Raw genomic sequence first — 18,315 nt, forward strand, 5'->3', positions numbered from 1 at the left:
CTGGCATTTTGGGACTTTGGGAATATTTCATTCCTTTCATCTCCCTGTTGTTTGCTCTGCTTCTCTTGAATGCTGGTTTAACCAGGAGAATTTCTAAAATTAATTCTAGAATTGATGCATGCATTTTTATTTTTTATTTTTGCTTAAGCTTCACCTCTTTCTTCCTGATCAAAATTCTTTGGGGTAGTGTTTTACTCAAGTGGTCATGTACCGATAAAACACCACACAAAATCTTATCATCAGATTTGGTGCAGTGTTTTAACCATGCATGCAAGGGCACATGCACAAAAAAAATTACTGACGCAATAACCCATAGAAGGATTGATGAAACATTGTAAAACAGCAGTGTGCATTGATGATTAAGAGAAAAGGAGATAGACTAAGCTAGAGCAATTTCTATAGTAAGAGCATTCAGCCCCTTCCCCCTAAAAAAAACACAAGGCAAGTTTTTTGGGGGAGGGATATTTAAAGTTATTGTTGGAAGTGGTGAATAGCCATACGTCTGGAGTTAAGGATTGCATCATTGGAGACTGTCATCTGGAAGCGAGTCTTTGGTTACTGGCTGTCCAGCTGGCATAGGCTTCCCGACCATTACCTTTTTCAGTGCCTCTGGCGGGACGACTTTGTCAATCCGTGGGTAGGAAAAATCCACGCCAAACTTCTGAGCATTGGAATTTCCCCAGCGGACTCCTTAAAGATGAACTTACGCTCAGCCAAAAGACTTATTGAGCAAAGATTAGCAGACATTGAAAATCAACACAACCTCGCCGGGGGTGGGGGTTTCTGCTCCCCCAGGTATCACGGAATAACCCCACCACTTGGCCTTCCATCATACATGTCATCTATTTCATCTGTACCACACCGACTTGCATTTATTCGTGCAAGGTTCAATGTCCTTCCATCGAACCTGCTGAGCCACAGATTTTCCAAGGGTTTGGTGTCTCCGCTATGCGTGTGTGACGGGAAAACTGTTGATTCTCTCCCACATATAATGTTCAACTGTCCCCTACATAGCATAGCCAGGACTAAATTCCTGGGTCCTGCTTTACTGCGCTTGGTTGGCAGGCCTGCTGAGTCACATGCCGCACTACTTTTGCAGGATACAGATCCTTCTGTAACTCTGCAGGTGGCGAGATTCCTGAATGCGGTTATCTCACACACAAAAACCACCAAAAACAACAACATCAAAAACTAATCGGACAGTTTTGAAGAGAGTGCATGTCGGATCTCGTCTTCAGTTTTCCTTTTTCTGGGATCCGTCCCTTGGAGCTCTCCGGGCCCCAAGCTGTTATCTGGCTCTGCTCAATGACCCACCCCTGCATCATGGTGTTCACCTTCTGGTGCCGAATATATCGGTCTTTATGCCTCTGTGCTTTTATGTTTGTACATATTTTATGGGCTAATAGCCGTAAATAAATAAATAAATAAATAAATAAAAGTGGTGAATTGTTTCCATGGTAGCTTTTCCCACTCCCCACACACCATTTTTTTTGTAGTAACTGCAAAACTGACTGCAGGTTTCCCCTGAATGCCACCTTGACCTGGAGTGACACTACATTAAGAAATTGCATCGTTCTTGGGGCAGGAATGCCCCAAACTCTTATCGCTTTGGTTGCCACTTTTTCCTCTGCCTTTTCCAGATCCGTGCTATATATGTTTGAAATGAAACGACCCGTGCTGTATCTTGCATTGTTAAAATGGCTGAAATGAAAATTGGAACGAAGAGAATTTGATTTGATGTAAAGGGCAAATTTACGAAATGGACTTTCTGAGGTGTGGCAGCGGTGATGTATAAAACTATGACAACTTGTGTTGAATAAGCAGTCAATAATGCCTCATGCTGCTTTGTTCTTTCAGATTTCTGTTATGTAGTTGACAGTGCCATAGTTTCTAAAGAATAGTCCTAATGTGGTAGGTCATGACTTCAGTGCAAGACATTCCTTTTAAGCAGCTTGGCTTCCTTTTTAAAAAGGCTGTAAAGACCTTGATTTTGACCTGATCTTCAATAGGCAGATAGCAGTGTAGGAAGATCATTGAGGTCATGCATCCTCAGTGACCCCTATTACTGAAAAGGTGACTACTGCAGTCCAAAAACAATGCTCTTCCAAGACTAGGGCATTCGTTTCAAGATGGACTGCATGGAAACGCTCACACCTGATTATTCACTGTCAAACTGCTGCAGTCTCTCATTGCTGAGAACTGATCTCATCAGGCTTTTTGAGTTTATTACCAAATTCACTTGAAAGAGTAAATAACAGATGGCTATTAACTGATTATTATTTTTTTAAAAAAATAATCCACCAGTGATTTTATACATTTGGTACAATACCTGCTCAGAACAAAGCTTCCTGAATCCCTTCTTCTCTAGGCTGAAAAATTCCAGTTCTTTCAGCCACCTCTTTGAATTGCAGCTGCATTTTAAGTAATCACAAGAAAAGTCCTGCTGGATCAGACCAAATGCCTGTTTTGTCCAGTTTCACACAATAACCAACCAGATGCCCCTTTTCAGGAGCTCACAAGCAGGGTGCTAATTAACTTTGTGCATGCAATTTGTCCATGTTTACCTGAAAGTAACATACCCTCCAACATAAAAATAGGGATGTCCTATTCTATCATCCTCATCCTCATCCTCATCACCATCACCACCATCATATTTATACCCTGCCCAGCTGATTGGGATGCCCCAGCCAATTTGGGTGGCTTCCAGCACATATGAAAACATAATAAAACATTAAACATTTAAAAACTTCCCTATACAGGGCTGGCTTCAGTTGTCTTCCAAAGGTTGTATATTCTCTTATCTCCTTGGCTCCATACGCTTACTGCCTCTTTAGCTGGTAAGGGAGAAGGCATTCACAACTTGTCTATAAATGGAATTGCCCATGACATGCAAAAACCTTTTCATGTAATGAAACCTCTTAGTGTAATGAACCCCATTTTTGGTTCAGTAACTGAACAGAATTTCAGTCCGTTTTACAAAGAAACCATGTTTCTCCACTTAATAACAGTCTTAGAAATGAAAACAAGAGGACGGATTTTCCTGACTACTTCATGAAAAGAATATTGTTTCTCAGCTTGCTGTGGTTCCTAAGAGCTAAGAGGTGGATGGGGGTATTTCTCCACTTCTGAAATAGATGACTTGTTTATTTCATAATCAGAACAATGCAGCCACCTTTTTATATAATAGATTTATTGCATTAGCCGAGTGGCCATAGCATGATATACATTGAAATAACAACATAAAATGGGGGTGGGGAGGTAGAGGTAGATATCGTCCTGGGCGAATACTTAAAGAAAGAAAAAAGAAAACAAAAACTGCTGAGGCTGGAGGAGGACCGTTGAAGGGTCCTTCAGCTCCTCAGATTAGTCCTAACTCGATTGTCCTTGTACAATAAGGCTACTTGGAACTTCGTTCGGTTGTGCGGCGTATCGACTGCAGCTGTGGTGTTAAGGAAGAAGTTAGTGCCGCTTTCCTCTTCATCACACTAAGCAGGAAGTTAGCTGTCATCTCGGTAATCCAACAATCAGAATCCTGCAAAAAGAGGGACACTATCCAAGGCTGGATTGGGAGATGGAACTTATTCACGAGGGGAGTTAATAACCGAGATCTTTCATCTGTCCAGTTGGGACAGAAGAGCATTACATGTTCCATAGTCTCCAGGGCCGTGTCATTACAGGAGCATGTTCTGTTTGCGATGGGAACTCTGGAATAACGACCCGACAGAACTGCTGTAGGAAAACAGTTGAGACGGGCACAGGTAAAGGCCCTTCGCTTAGCCTCTGAAGAAATTGTGAAGCAGTATAGAGGGATCCCTTCAGGGGGTGGAATAGCTAGGGCTAGGCCTGAACACGGTCCTCTTGCACAAGAAGCTGTGTTAGAGAAGTCAAGTTGCTGTAGTTTCTTTTTAATTGGGGGTAGGGCCACCGGGCTGATACACTCTAAGTTAAGAACAGTTTTACAATTCAAATTGAGAAGAGAGCGGAATTTGAGGTTAATTGTAGTTTTCCAAGGGGAATTATGAATATCTCTTAGGATCAGATTGGAAAAGCCACCTCTAATTCGAGCATCCGATGCTAATAGGTGGAAGGTGTAGGAAATGGCTCGACTCCATGCTCGTCTAACAATTGAAGGCTGGGCGAACTCGAGTCGTAGGGCTGCACCTGAGACACATCTCGGGACGCCGGAAAGGGATCTCAGAAACATATGAAGTGGGCGATCCAAGTTACCTGATATTGCTGTAGTCCATACTTCGCATCCATATAATAATTTAGGGACAACTTTGGCATTAAATATTTGAATTGCTGCTGGAAGGTGTTTGCCGCCCTTCTGGTGGTAAAATCGGACAATGGCGTTAGAGGTCGTGGTTGCAGCGAGAAAGGCAGATTGTAGATGGGTGGTCCAGGAGAGATTATAAGTGAATATTAAGCCTAGATATTTAAAGGCTTTTACCTTTTCTAAGTAGCCACCTGTGATCTTAAGCGGCTCCAACTTGAGTTTGCGGGAACGAGTGAAGTGGAGGACTTTCGATTTTTTATAATTAATATTAAGAGCTTCCGCCTTACAATAGGCGATAAATGCATTAACTGCATTTGCTAGGTCCGCAGCTGTTCTGGATAAGATGACGGCATCATCAGCATAGAAAAGGGAAGCAACGGGGTGGCCTGCTAAGTGAGGAGGATACTTAGATGCTAGCTTCAAAGTGGAAATTGCATCATGAAGATAGAGATTAAACAGTAAAGGGGCCAAGAGACAACCTTGTCGGACGCCCTTGGCCGTTGGAAATGGAGTAGTGAGGGAGCCGTTAGGACCAGTTCGGACGCGAGCTGTGGTGTTTGAATAAAGGGAGATAATTAGGGAGAGGAGGTGCGGATCAATTCCCAGATGGGCAAGTTTGGACCATAATCTCTGCCTAGGAATGGAATCAAAGGCGGCCTCCAGGTCCATGAAAGCGGCAAATAGGTGGCCTTGCCTTGGAGCAGTGTATTTACTGGCAAGGTGATAGAGAGTTAGACAGTGGTCCATGGTTGACGCTGACTTTCGGAAACCAATCTGTTCTAGCGGTAGAATGTTCCTCTCCTGGATCCATGAGAGAAGTTCCTCCAGTAAAACAGCGGCAAATATTTTCCCCGGGATGGATAATAAGCTGATGGGGCGATAGTTCCTAGGGATGTTTGGCTGGCCGCCTTTGAAGATCGGAACTATTATAGCTTCTCTCCAGGAGTCGGGGATGTCTAGGGCGGAGGAGATAGCGGTGAATACAGGAGTCAGGTGTTCGCTCCACCAAAGAGGATCAGTCAGGAAAAGGTCCAACGGGACCATGTCTGGGCCGGGGGCCTTATTCCTTCGCATTGACATTATGATGTTGAAAATGCGAGTTGAGGTAAAGTTTATTGAAGAAGTGGGACTAAGAGAGCAGGAACTGAGGTCCGACGGGGATTGAAGGAGATCTGTAAGATGGTTTGGAGAAGCGAAACTGGTTGAATAATAGGCAATCCATTCATCAGCGGAAATCTGGGTAGCTGGATTGAATGGTGCCGAAGGTCTAACTAGGCGCCAGAAGGAGCGGGAGTCATGCCTCTCTACAGCCGAACGAAGAGTGGACCAAGCCTCAAGGATGTGCTGCTGTTTCTTGCAATGAATCATGTTTCTATATGTCCTTTTAATATCTATGAGCTTTGCACGGGTTTGGGGGTCGTTGGAAAATTTGATGATTCTGACCATTTTCCCAATTCGCCTTCTTAGGGCTTTACATTCCTTGTCAAACCAGGGCGATTCAGAGAAGAGGCGTTGGTAAGTAGGCGAGGTGGTGGTTATGTAAATTGTTGAGAAAGCATCAAGTAATTTCCGGTATTGGTCAGCGGGCAGGATTGGATCAGAGGGAACTGCAGACATATCAAATGATTTTTGTACGTCCAGGGCAAGAGAGGAGCTGAGGCTTGTCCATTTCTTTGTTTTGTATACAGGGTGGCTTTGTACCATGGTTCTATAGTTTGAGGGGACTGGAAGTGGCTCTATTAGGTTTAACATTAGAGTCAATGGAAGGTGGTCACCACCAAAATATTCAGCCACTTCCATTTTTGTAGAAATTGAGAATAGCTCCGGCGTCAATAAAATGTAGTCGACAACACTGGTTCCCCGGGAAGTGATGCACGTTAATTGCTGCGAGGACAAGGGAGTAATGTTACCATTTGCGATGCAGAGATCGTTTTCCATGGCCAGTTGGGCCATCAGCCTCCCCGACGCATTTGTTATAGGATCAAGAGAGCATCTGTTTCCCCAGGGGGGCTGCAGGGGATTGTCCAGGAGTGCTGCGGGAGATATTATATCATCGTCGTTGGGACCTATTCTTGCATTAAAGTCGCCTAAGAGGATTTGAGGGAGTCCTGGGTTAGTTGTTTGAAGATCATGGAGCCAAGACGAAAGTTCAGACCACCTTTCATTGCGGTCGAAATCATTAATTGCTGGGGGCAGATATACTGTAGTTATCAACCATGGGCTTTTGGTCTTTGGGAGATGGATCTTTATGGTGAGAAAGTAAGGGGAAGATTTAATTTCCTCGCAAATAGTGAGGGATAAGCTGGTTGAAATAAGACAGGCGAGGCCAACTTGGGGGCGACCCCTGTTGGTTAGTTTATGAGCACTTGGCTAGTTTGCCATGTATGGAGAGCAATGGGCCGGCTCATAAAAAAGTAATCCCTAAAAGCACCTTGGGAAATAATTGACAAAGATCAGACCAGAGACAAACACCAGCCGGCTCCCTATCTCCGCGGAAATCTGACATCATTAGATATGAACAGACTCAACCCTCACTCACAAATCAAGCAAAAGCAGTTGTTTCCTTGAAAGACGCACCCAACCCATCCCAGAGCCTTAAAATTGTCTCCTGGAATGTTAACGGCTGGGCGACAAAGCAAATGGATCCTGAAGCAATGAATTTCATCTCTTCTTTCGACATTGTGTGCCTCCAAGAGACCTGGTCCCAACAAAGTATCGTTCTCCCAAATTATTGCTCCTTCAGCCACCTTTTTCTCATTGAAGCATTTTGAGATATCAGGAAGAACACTTGAAATTCCAGTTTGTTTTGTGACAATAATGAGGAGCAAACAAAATTTCTAAAAATGCATGCAACATATAGAGAAGATGGAGAATTGCAGATGCATTTTCAGAAGAATATCTATGCCCTGTTCCCGGTGACAAATCAGTTGAAATGTGATTGTAAAACATCTGTGAATCAGTTTAAATAACTGATGGAAGCACATTTAAAACCAATGTCTTTCACACATGCACACCAGCCATGAGATTGTGGCTCCACATCTTTCCCCCTTTTCTTCCTAATGTAACACTAATGTCTCAACAAATGAAACTGATCTGTAGAAAATGTAACTTGAAAAAAGAGAGATTGCACATACTTTTGTAAACCAAGAAATCTTTAATAAAAAATATTTAAACAACAACAACAATGCTGTAAGTGGCATGTGTGAGATCAGTCTTGCTCTATTTGATGAGACAGGTCAAAATCCAAAGAGACGACAAGCAAATCTAGTGGCAGCTTGGATGAAACGTTTTGAAATCGTTTAAGATTGGCAGTCAATTGGAGCATCAAATTTAGTTTTTGTACAAAGCAAAATGTTGCATTTATGCATTATTTTGGCAATAAATTAGATTGTTAAACTAAAATACGGCAAGTAATCTCTTCCTCTCGAATTGCAGGCCCTCTAATGTCTATTGTTTGCCAGAGTAGGGAGAATATAGTTATGGAGGTGGAAAAATAGAAAACAAAACATGTTCTTAATTTGTTTCCTCTAGCTGGTTTTGCTGAAATCCTGAAACTTTTACTGGGGAATTAAATTGCATAGATATTTCCCCCCTCAATGTGTAAATAGGCCTGGATCAAATGTATAGAAAGGCCTACTCCCAGAATAAGCAGCCAAATCACAGTCTATTTTTGTAAGACATTCAAATTCCTATAAATGAACAAAGCAGTTGGAGAGATTGATCCATAGGTGCTACTGTTTTAGACAATTAAGTGCCATGTTTGAAAGGATCTGGGTCTGCTGTCCTCCAGCGATTGCCTGCCTACCCTGGTGTGCCCTACAAAGCTTACCAGGAGGTAGACACCAATGAGTGGCAGCAGGAAGCAGTGGAGATTGCCAATAAATTGGCTTACACAATTGCAGCCAATACAACTAAATATCTAAAGGACTGTTACATGGAGGACGGAACAAGTTGCTTTCTCCTGCTCCGGAGGCTACGGCCCAAACCATTGGATTCAAGTTAAACGAAAGGAGATTTTGACTAAACATCAGGAATAACTTTCTGATAGTAAGAGCTGTTTGACAGTGGAATGGACTTCCTCAGTAGGTGGTAGATTCTCCTTTATTGGAGACTTTTCAGCAGAGGTTTGATGGCCATCTCTCATGTATGATCTCCTAATGCATTTCCTGGCTAGTGACCTTCCACTTGCTACTTCAACAGGGACCAGAACAATCTTGGGAACCATGTGCAGTTTCTGAGTCACAGGAAGCTCATAGGTTTTTAAGGAAGATCTGCTTTAAAAATAATAATTAAGCAGGATGAATAAATATTTGATTTTCCATCCCTTTCTTTGATGAGCATTTAAACCCTGTGTGTCACCTTTCATCTTCCAGTCATTAATCAAGGAAGAATGTTACTTGTTGCCAGCATGATTTCTTGGCCTGGAGGAAGATGTATGCTAGCATTTTGCATAAACATATCTGAGTCTGACTCAGCAAGATGTTGGCCTCACATGCAAACAAAATCTTTAAAAAGAAAAGCAAAAACAGTAACGAGGTAAATGACATATACCGGTTATGAGGAGAAGTGTCAGGCAAATTGAAAGCTTTCTGGCCAAGTTTCAGGCCTTGTCACTATCTCCTGTCAGGTTGAACCTTCCTGCTTTGAAGTGCAAAATATATTTTCTGTCACCATTTTCTGTTGTCAGAAGCTTCAGAACTCACAGTAAGGTTCCCTCCCCAAGCTTCCAGAAGGCCTCTTTCATGTAGCATAGTAGGTGACCAGCCATGTTTGTCTTGTCAAATTTGTAGATGAGACACTTGGAATATTAATGAGTGTCTTGCAGAAGAAAATTAACCTCCCTCAGTTTGTAAGTATATAGCTATAAAGCAAAACTGGCAAATAATTTTCCTTCATGCCAGATGTACTTAAGCTATTGTCAGTCAACTGAAGCCAAGCACAAATGATTCACAACCTAGGAACCAACTAGAGAGTTGAGGTCCATTTAAAGTTCAAGGATGGATTTGAATGAAATGCTGCTGAAATTGCTCCAGGCTCAATCTCAATATTTGCTTTGACATGAAACACAACCTTCAGATGGAGTTATTCCTGTGCAAAAGGATAACAGTGTTGTTACTTGTTGCTTTGTATGAAAATTATGTCAGTGCTGCAGATATACACTGTAGCATGAATCTTTAGGGCCTAATGGCTAACCTGCACCTGCAGTAGAAAAATAGGATTTTCCTGGACTGTGTTGTTCAGTCTACAGATGGGGTGGAGGTATAATGTGTCTGAATACTCCTTCACACACACACACACACACACAGAGAGAGAGAGAGAGAGAGAGAGAGAGAGAGAGAGAGAGAGAGAGAGAGAGAGAGATTTACTGCATATACTAGCCTGCTTTGACAGAAAACTCAGAAAGACCAGAGTCTGGTGATGCGGTGCAATGGGATTCCACCAGAGTAGAAGAGGTTGCAAAGTGCTGAGCTGGAAAGCTCGCTCTGATTAGATAGAGCGGGTGGAGACAGCACTTTGGGAGTGAAAAGAAAAGCAGTTGAGAGTCTAGGTTAGGGTTGCCATATTTCCAAAATTGTTGAGCTTTTTAAAGATAAAGTTGTTGAACCATGATTTTTCGATTGACCTGCCTAAGATCCAGGACAAAGCACCGCCTTTCTGAAACCCCCCCCCCCCCGGTCATCAATTCCACCTTTGAAATTCTGGTAATATCCAGGAAAATCTGGACATATGGCAGGTTCTTTGTGTTCAGCTGAATAGGGATATAGCTCCTGAGTGCTGTGTGTAAGATCCACTTTGAGGAAAATATCTGTAGCCAGAGAAGGAAGTCTCTAAGCTTAGTTTGAAAGACAGTGATTAGTGTCTTTTGAGAGTCAGCGCCGTTGCTAGCAGTTCGGGTGCCCTGGGTGGTGCAAATGCCCTGAACCCGGGAGTGGGGCAAGCCACCCACGAGGCAGGGCAAGAGGGGAAGAGCACGCTGTGTGGAACCCCCATGGAGTCTGCAAGCTGTTTTGGGCAGCGCGGAGCCTGCAGGTGCCCAAGCCACCACATCACTCCCCAGGAAAGATGTGTGGCTCGGGCGCACTGCAGGCCAGGCCCTGTGGTCACGCCCCCTCAGTGATGACACCCTGGGTGACCCACACCCAGCGCACCCCCCATTTGTATGCCACCATGGGGAGTACAGTGCTACCTTGGTTTAAGAACAGCTTAGTTTATGAACAACTTGGATTAAGAACTCTGCAAACCCGGAAGTAGGTGTTTTGGTTTGTGAACTTTGCCTTGGAAGCAGAACATGTTCCGCTTCCTGTTGAGTGTGTTCCATTCGTACATTGAGTCCCCTGCTGCTATGGGAAAGCACACCTTGGTTTAAGAACACTTTGGTTTAAGAACGGACTTCCAGAACGGATTAAGTTCATAAACCAAGCTACCACTGTATACAGACAAGAGAAAAACTGCAGAGCTAAACTGGGGACAGGAGAAGTAGAGTTCTTTGGTAACACTCTACTTGGGTCTCAGTTCAACAAGGAGGGGATAGAACAAAAAGAAGAATCCCAAACTAGTTGGAGGGGTGTGGTGATCCCCTGGTCTGATATCTGTAACATCCACTAAATTGTGTGTGTATACATATTATTTACACACACACACACACACACACACACACACACAAACAAACACACAGTTTATTGCAAGTTTTCAATCTCCTGACACATCTTTTGTTTTACCAACTTAGTTCTGTAAATTAAAACCTTTTTTTCCTGTTTAACTTCCTTAAGTCTCCAAGTAACAGAGCTTTCTTTAGAAAAAGAAAAAAGAAAAACAAAAGTCAGTAGTTATGAGGAGGCACTGTCTCACCTCCATATAGTAGCCAGAGAGCTATATAGCCTAGAATCCTTCTCCCCAAGATGCTAGTATGACTGCTTTGTTTAAGTGTGTCTTGAAAGTGAAAGATTTGTGCAAAGGTGAGGAGTAGGGCTAGTAAATAGCCACCTCAACTGAAGCAACAAGATCAGTTTTAAAGCAGCAGTAACATTTAAAATGACAGTAGCAGATGTAAAGTAATAGCAATCTAATTAGTAGGGTGATGCAGAGGATCTCCGATCTCATCTCAGGTCCAATTCATCTCTCCCTGCATTAAAGTCCTTAGGAAAACCTCATTGTTTGCATCCTTCATAAATTGTTCTGTATTTGTGGAAGCATAAGATTAATTAATATACAGCAAGAAATGAAAAAAATCAAGTGTTTGATTTCTCTGTGCCTCTCTCTCTCTCTCTCTCTCTCTCTCTCTCTCTCTCTCTCTGTGTGTGTGTGTGTGTGTGTGTGTTTGTCCATCACTCTGCACAGAGTTAGAGAAAATTGGAAAAATATTTCTAAATATGCAGCTGTAACTTATCTTGAATAACTTAACACAGGCTTATCAAGCTGGATAATTTATCATATGAATTTTGAATTGCCCAATAAAGGAGACAGAATAACAGTCAACATCATTTTCCCCTCATCTTGGAGATTTCTCTTTCCTATCCCTTATGAAAATAACCATATTTCTCTGTTAGCCTAAGGCTTCTTCTCGTATACACAGACCATTTCTCTTTTTACCACCGGCAAGCTGATGAAGAACATCTTCATTCTTTCTATTAAAAGAGGAACAGATGAAACATTTAAAAAAATAAATAAATACAAATTAAATTGCATCTTAAAAACCCTTATGTGTGTCTCCAAGGCTCTATATTTCTTTCAATCAACATAACATTTCAAGTACTGGCCCAGTTTCTAAAAATTGTTACAATAACTTGTGACTGATTCATAAACAGAAATAGTGATTCACTTCATGAAAAGTGGGGGAAAGGGATGAGACTTAGAAGGAGGACTCTTGGTGTTTTAAATAGGGTTCTTTCCCTGCTCCTGCCATGCCTGGGGGAAATGGAGGGGGCATAGCTTTAGTGGTGTTAACCTATCACCTTTCTTCTGCACTAAATTCAGTTTAAAATAAATGAAGCCTTGAAAACTAGTATCATCCTTTCATGCATTCAACTCTATAAATATGTCCTCAGCTACAAAATCACAGATGTTCAGGAGTACCAATTGAATATCTAGTTTCTCTCTGTGTAAGGAAGCCAAGAGGAAGCTAAGAAACAGATGGTCCAGAAGCGAATGTAATTCAGATTCTTTAACATGTGTGTCAGAGTTAAGTAAATTGCAAATAGCTTGGCTCTCTCTTTTTCCTTGAGTGTATATAAGCCCATGTAAACAGCAAACTTGTTGCAATTGTTTAGTCACAGGAGTAATGCATTGGTTCTCTCGCCGTCACTAAATTAATTCTGTTTCAAGCGCACCAGACTCATGTGAATTTGTTACCAGAGTCCTTCAGCGATGCAAAAGCTGAGCTGGATTGCATGAGAGTGTGGTTTTAAATGTTTAAATGCAAATGAAACCTACACCACTAACAAAGGAGTATTTATTGCAGCAATTCAAGGTTTAAAATTATCTCCAACGACTGCTTCAGAACTGCAGTGACCCAGAACTGGATTCAAATAATCGCCTGAGCAGAATTCAAAGATGCAGTGGAGGAAGGTGTAATCCTACGGTGGGTAATGTGTGATTCATCCTGTTATTTTGTGCAGGTACGATATATTGTCAGCTGAATCCATGATGCCGCCCAGGTGCAGCCATGGAAATCTGGACCTCTTATGGGTACGCCTGCTCTTAAGGAGCTGTTCATGACCAAGCAAATGAATATCAACCTATACTCTTACTTTGCTTCAAACTTTCACTTCCCTGATATCACAATTCCTTTTGTTTATCTTTTACGGATACTGTTACTTTATCTACTATCTCCTCTTCACACATATTTTATATTGTAGTGCTGTGTGGCAGAGACACTTTTGTGTTGTCATTCCTCAAAGGATTCCCATTGCAGCATCAAAAGATGGACATGTCAGAGTAATACGTTGGCCAAGTGACTACAGTGGTACCTCGGGTTAAGAACTTAATTCGTTCTGGAGGTCTGTTCTTAACCTGAAACTGTTCTTAACCTGAAGCACCACTTTAGCTAATGGGGCCTCCCACTGCTGCTGCTGCGCCACCGCTGCACAATTTCTGTTCTCATCCTGAAGCAAAGTTCTTAACCCGAGGTAATATTTCTGGGTTAGCGGAGTCTGTAACCTGAAGCGTATGTAACCTGAAGTGTATGTAACCCGAGGTACCACTGTATTTGGTACTTTATTTAACCCCAAGGGAATTATTTTCATTGACAAACCAGTGGTCTTTGTTTTGCATCATAGGATAAGTTGTTTTCTGAGAAAACAGAGGTTTTTAATGTATATTTTATAATAAAATACCTCTTTAATAATCTAATCCAAAGGACCACCTTAGACTTCTACACAGGTGTAGCTTTTTTGTTTTCTCAGTTCTGGTTTCTGTAAGTATCTTCAGACTACATGTCTTAATGTGGCAACAGATGACTTGAACATACATTAAGCAGTATAGAGATTTATTCCTCCCCCCCCCCCTTCTACCTTTAGAAAAGTCTTCGATTTCTTGAGTTAATGAGGAGTAGCCTGGTGAAATGCAAGGTCTTTGCAATAGTGAATGAAAAGGAGATTTCCATTCATTGCACCCAAAATGATGCACCTGACCAGTGATGACACCTGGCATAATGATGCATCAGCAGTTTAATACTCCCAAGTGGATATCCCAAACGGGTGGCAGATGGTGCCTAAACTAGCTGTCAGATTCCAGTAAATAGAGGTCAGAACAACATCTGCCTTGGCTACTATGCTCTCGTTGACACACAATGAAGATCATTTAAGTTTTCTGTTCATTCTGTAAGATGCTGTCTTATGATGCAGATCAAAATCATTCATTGCGAGTGACTACTTCCTCGCCCAAATTGTGATTGTCATTGAGCATATGGCTTTTAAATGATAGGGTTGTAAATGCTGTTGGGATGTGCCGTGTCAGATAATCCAGTGCTTTCCTGTTGGTTTTCCTTAGCATCACTAGGGCTTTTGTTCCAGGGGTATCTCATAGGAACTCAGTTCTGGCACCTCTCAGGTGGGCACCATTATAAGACAACAAGGGTGACATCCATGGTGAGTTCCGGCACTCCTTCTTCTAGAAAACTAGCACTGAGCATCGCAAAGGAAATTCCAAAAGGGTGTTAATAACCAATGGAATTTTTTCTTATGTATAGAAGAGCCAAGATATCCAGTAGATGTGTCAGCCAATGAAAACTTTTACAAATCATTATATAATTACTATTATAATCCAGCACAGATACAAAGAGTGTAGGGACATAGAAAGCTATATTATATTGCGTCAGAATGGAGATCCATCTTGCTTCCCTAATTAACAGCAGCTTTCCAGGATTTCTCTCAGGAGTCTTTTCCGGCCCTGCCTGGAGATACTGGGGCTTAACATGGGACCTTTAGCATTTAAATCATGTGCAGTAGCACTAAATATATGTAACTGGACAAATCTGTGGTCCTTGTTGGAATTAAGACTGGGCTAAGACATTTTGCTCACTGGAAGGACAGATCCTGAAGCTGAGGCTCCAATACTTTGGTCACCTTATGAGAAGAGAAGCCTCTCTGGAAAAAACCTCTGGTGTTTGGTAAGATTGAGGGCATAAGGAGAAGGGGGTGATAGAGGACAAGATGGTTGGACTGTGTTATAGAAGTGATCAGCATGAATTTGATGAAACTCCGGGAGGCAGTGGAAGACAGGAGTGCCTGGCGTGCTCTGGTCCATGGGGTCACGAAGAGTCGGACATGACTAATCAACTAAACAACAACAAGAAGACATTTTGGGCCAGAGGCAGACAAAATGCCCTCTTTGCAATTCCACAGACAGAAGAAAACCAGTAGAATTTTACTTTATGACTGTTAATAGCATGACAGTATCCTTCACTGCACCTGAAAGCAACACACTAGCACAGAGAGAGAGTAAGGGAGGCCATTGGGCTCACAGAGCTCTGCCCTTCAACATCTCACCAGTGCTCCCTGCTCTCCAGTATCTGTCATTGAGGCAGCCACCTCACTTTGCAGAATGATATGGTCAGCCTGCTAGGGAGCAGCTTCACACAAATGCAGTGCTCATAGAGTTCATTTTTCTGGCAGCTACCATGCCACTCAAGCTATGAACTGGGCTTTAAAGTGGTGTTGTCTAAGCTGGCGGACACCTCAATATAATTTCCAGTAGATGGGCACTTGGCACCCATTTTATGTGAACACATGGCAACTGGTGTCTTTCCTCTATAGCAGCAATTAATCAACCTCCAAAGTATTAAATGAGCAGCCATTTTATTCACTAATTGAATGTTTTGAACAATTTCCCCTGCCCAGAAGTGACACAATATCATTATATTTTTCTTCATTGTAAAATGCTTTTCAGCCATGGAAAGCACCGAGCATCTGTTTCTGTGGGAAAGTTCCATACTAATCTCCAGTTAATTGCACATCAAATATTTATTTCTCATCCAATAAATTAATGAAGCAGGCTTGCAGTGAGGAGGGAAAGTCATTGGCAAACACCTATAAATATATTTTGGCGTGTATAACATTTTTTTGGCAGGAATCCTTTAAGGCAGAATTGTAGCGTTTCGCTGGGGATAGCATAATTCTTTAATTGCAACTTTATTTTGGGTTTCTTGATTATAATAAAGAAAACAATCACTTTTCTCTAATTATTTTCATGACATGCCATGGGTGAAATATAACTTTCAAGGATTAAAGAGATTTTGGAATGCAGTCAGTGGGCCAGTGGGGTTAGGAATGATCTGTGGTGCAAATAGTATATTGGATGGATTTGATTTTTGCTTTAAACCTAACAAAAAATTATCTTGGGAAGGCTTAAGAACAGTCTGCTTCTTTCTTCATACTAAGCTGCCCAACTGATTGCTATGGCAGGAATGTGCTTGTGTGGTCCTATCAGTCATTTGCCTTCTTTTGTTTCACAATTATGTGTATCTTCGGAAAATATATTTGGGCCAAACTAGATATTATCCTCTCATCTCTTACTTATATGTCAATAGGCCAGACACATAAACAAGTATGGCTGGTCCCAACTTGTCTTGAATGCCTCTTGGTAGAACAAAAGGCTATGGACATAGGACCCATTTGCTCTATAAAACAGTAATGTGCCATTTTGAACAGTCAAAACCCAAAACAGTCAAAACCCCAAACCCAAAATTCTGGGAACAGTAGTCTGCTAAGGGTGCTGAGTTCTTGTTCACCTGAGAGCTAAAATTTCCAGAGTGGTTTAACAGATGATCCCTCTTCCTCTGCCTGCCTTGCATCTAGTATGGAAATGCTGCTCATGTCAATATCTTCCCTGAGACTCTGTGTATTCTTCAGCCAATAAAACCTTTCTTTTTTTTTTAAAAAAGCTGCACTGATTTAATATCTGAACAGTAGCCATGAGGCTAGAAATATGAATTTCCCTGCAAAGGGACAGATGATTTTCAGTTTCCCATTGTAACATATGACACGTGTCCTGACTTCTAAGAGGGAGAAAACGCTTAAGTTTATCAGGCTTTTAGAGGTTTGGAACTTTTATGTTGAAAGGGTACCCCCAGGTCATCTTTGGCAGTCTATTAGTTTTCATTTTTCTTTTCCTGTACAGGAGAGATAATGGTAAGTAAAGCATTTGGCATTACTCACCAAAGTAGGCCTAATATAATGGTCTCAATAAAAACCTGAGGCATGTAGCTGTGGCTTCCCTAACTGAATATTATAACTGTCCTAAAGCTACCTCAGTGAAGCCTGCAGAATACAGAAAAAGCCTACAGGAAGAAAAATGCATGTGGAATGGAGAGCACAAGTATATCGCGGGCTGTTAGTATCTGTATACGGAATGCACAGAGCAACTCTGTTTCTCCTTAGCTGAAGAGAGGTTAATATGTGAATCCTTTTCAGAGATGCTTTCCCTGAACCTTGCTTCCTTTGTAGTCCGTTGTCATGGTGATGTACTTATGAGATCTGTGCCTAATCTTACTCAGATACATGAAAACTCACTCGCGTAAAGCAGGCATTCAAGGGAACATAAAGGATATAAAGAGCAAATCAAGGCAGGCAAATAATTATATCATTACCTTTAGAAACAAAAGTGGTAGAAATCCGTGAAGTACGGAAATGTTTTCATTTTAAGAGAGTTTCTGTTTTTAATCCGAAAGCGGTTTGGCGCATTTCTCTAGGATTTATTTGCCTTTTGTTTTAAAAACCATTCTGTTTGGTACAACACCTATCTTTTTAAGGACAGCCTTGTTTGTTTATTTGAATGGAAAAATGAAAGGTCTAATTGTAGAATGTATTTTCAGAAGCTTTTGAAAATATTTTAAAATTTATATTTAATTTTATATTATATTATATTTAATATTTAATAAATATTTAAAATATTCTGGACAGAAGCAAGAGCAATATAAGACAGTACAGGAAACTTTCTGTCCTTAACCATACAAATCCTTGTCAGTGGCAGATTTAGGGCAGTGCGAGTAGTGTAGCAGCAGTGGGTGAGCAGCTATGGAGGCACCTTCCCAAAGCCCAGTATGTGTTTGCCTGGCTTCGGGAAGGAGACATGAGGGCTCTGACAGGGTCCTAAAGTCCTCCTCCTGCTTCTCAAAGCTGGGCAAGAGCTTACCAGGCTTTGAGAAGGAGTAGGGAGGGCTCTAGGACCCTGTCAAAGCCTTGCACCTCCTTCCCAAAGCCCAACAACTTTTTACCAGGCTTAAGCTGGCACTGAGAGGGCTGGGGGGAGGGTGTCAAAGTTGGCCTTGCCCAACATTTCTCCCTATTCCTTGTGTCTGGCCTCCTCTAAGACAGTGGAAACCGAACCATTAAGATGAATACAACACCAACCTCAGCCCCCCTCCCACTTCTCCTCCTTCTTACTTTCATCCAGTCCCGGGGGTGGAATTGGCTGTCACCTTCTGTCATTAGCTCTGGCATCCCGCACTGTTGACCTCTCTCTCTTCTGCCCTACAATTCCCAGTGTGTACTGGGCAGCACTGTGTTGTGGGCCAAACTACAACGTATATTAAATGTGTGATG

This window comes from Podarcis pityusensis (genome assembly GCF_964106645.2).
Source record: "Podarcis pityusensis genome assembly, chromosome: 4".
NCBI lineage: Eukaryota > Metazoa > Chordata > Lepidosauria > Squamata > Lacertidae > Podarcis > Podarcis pityusensis.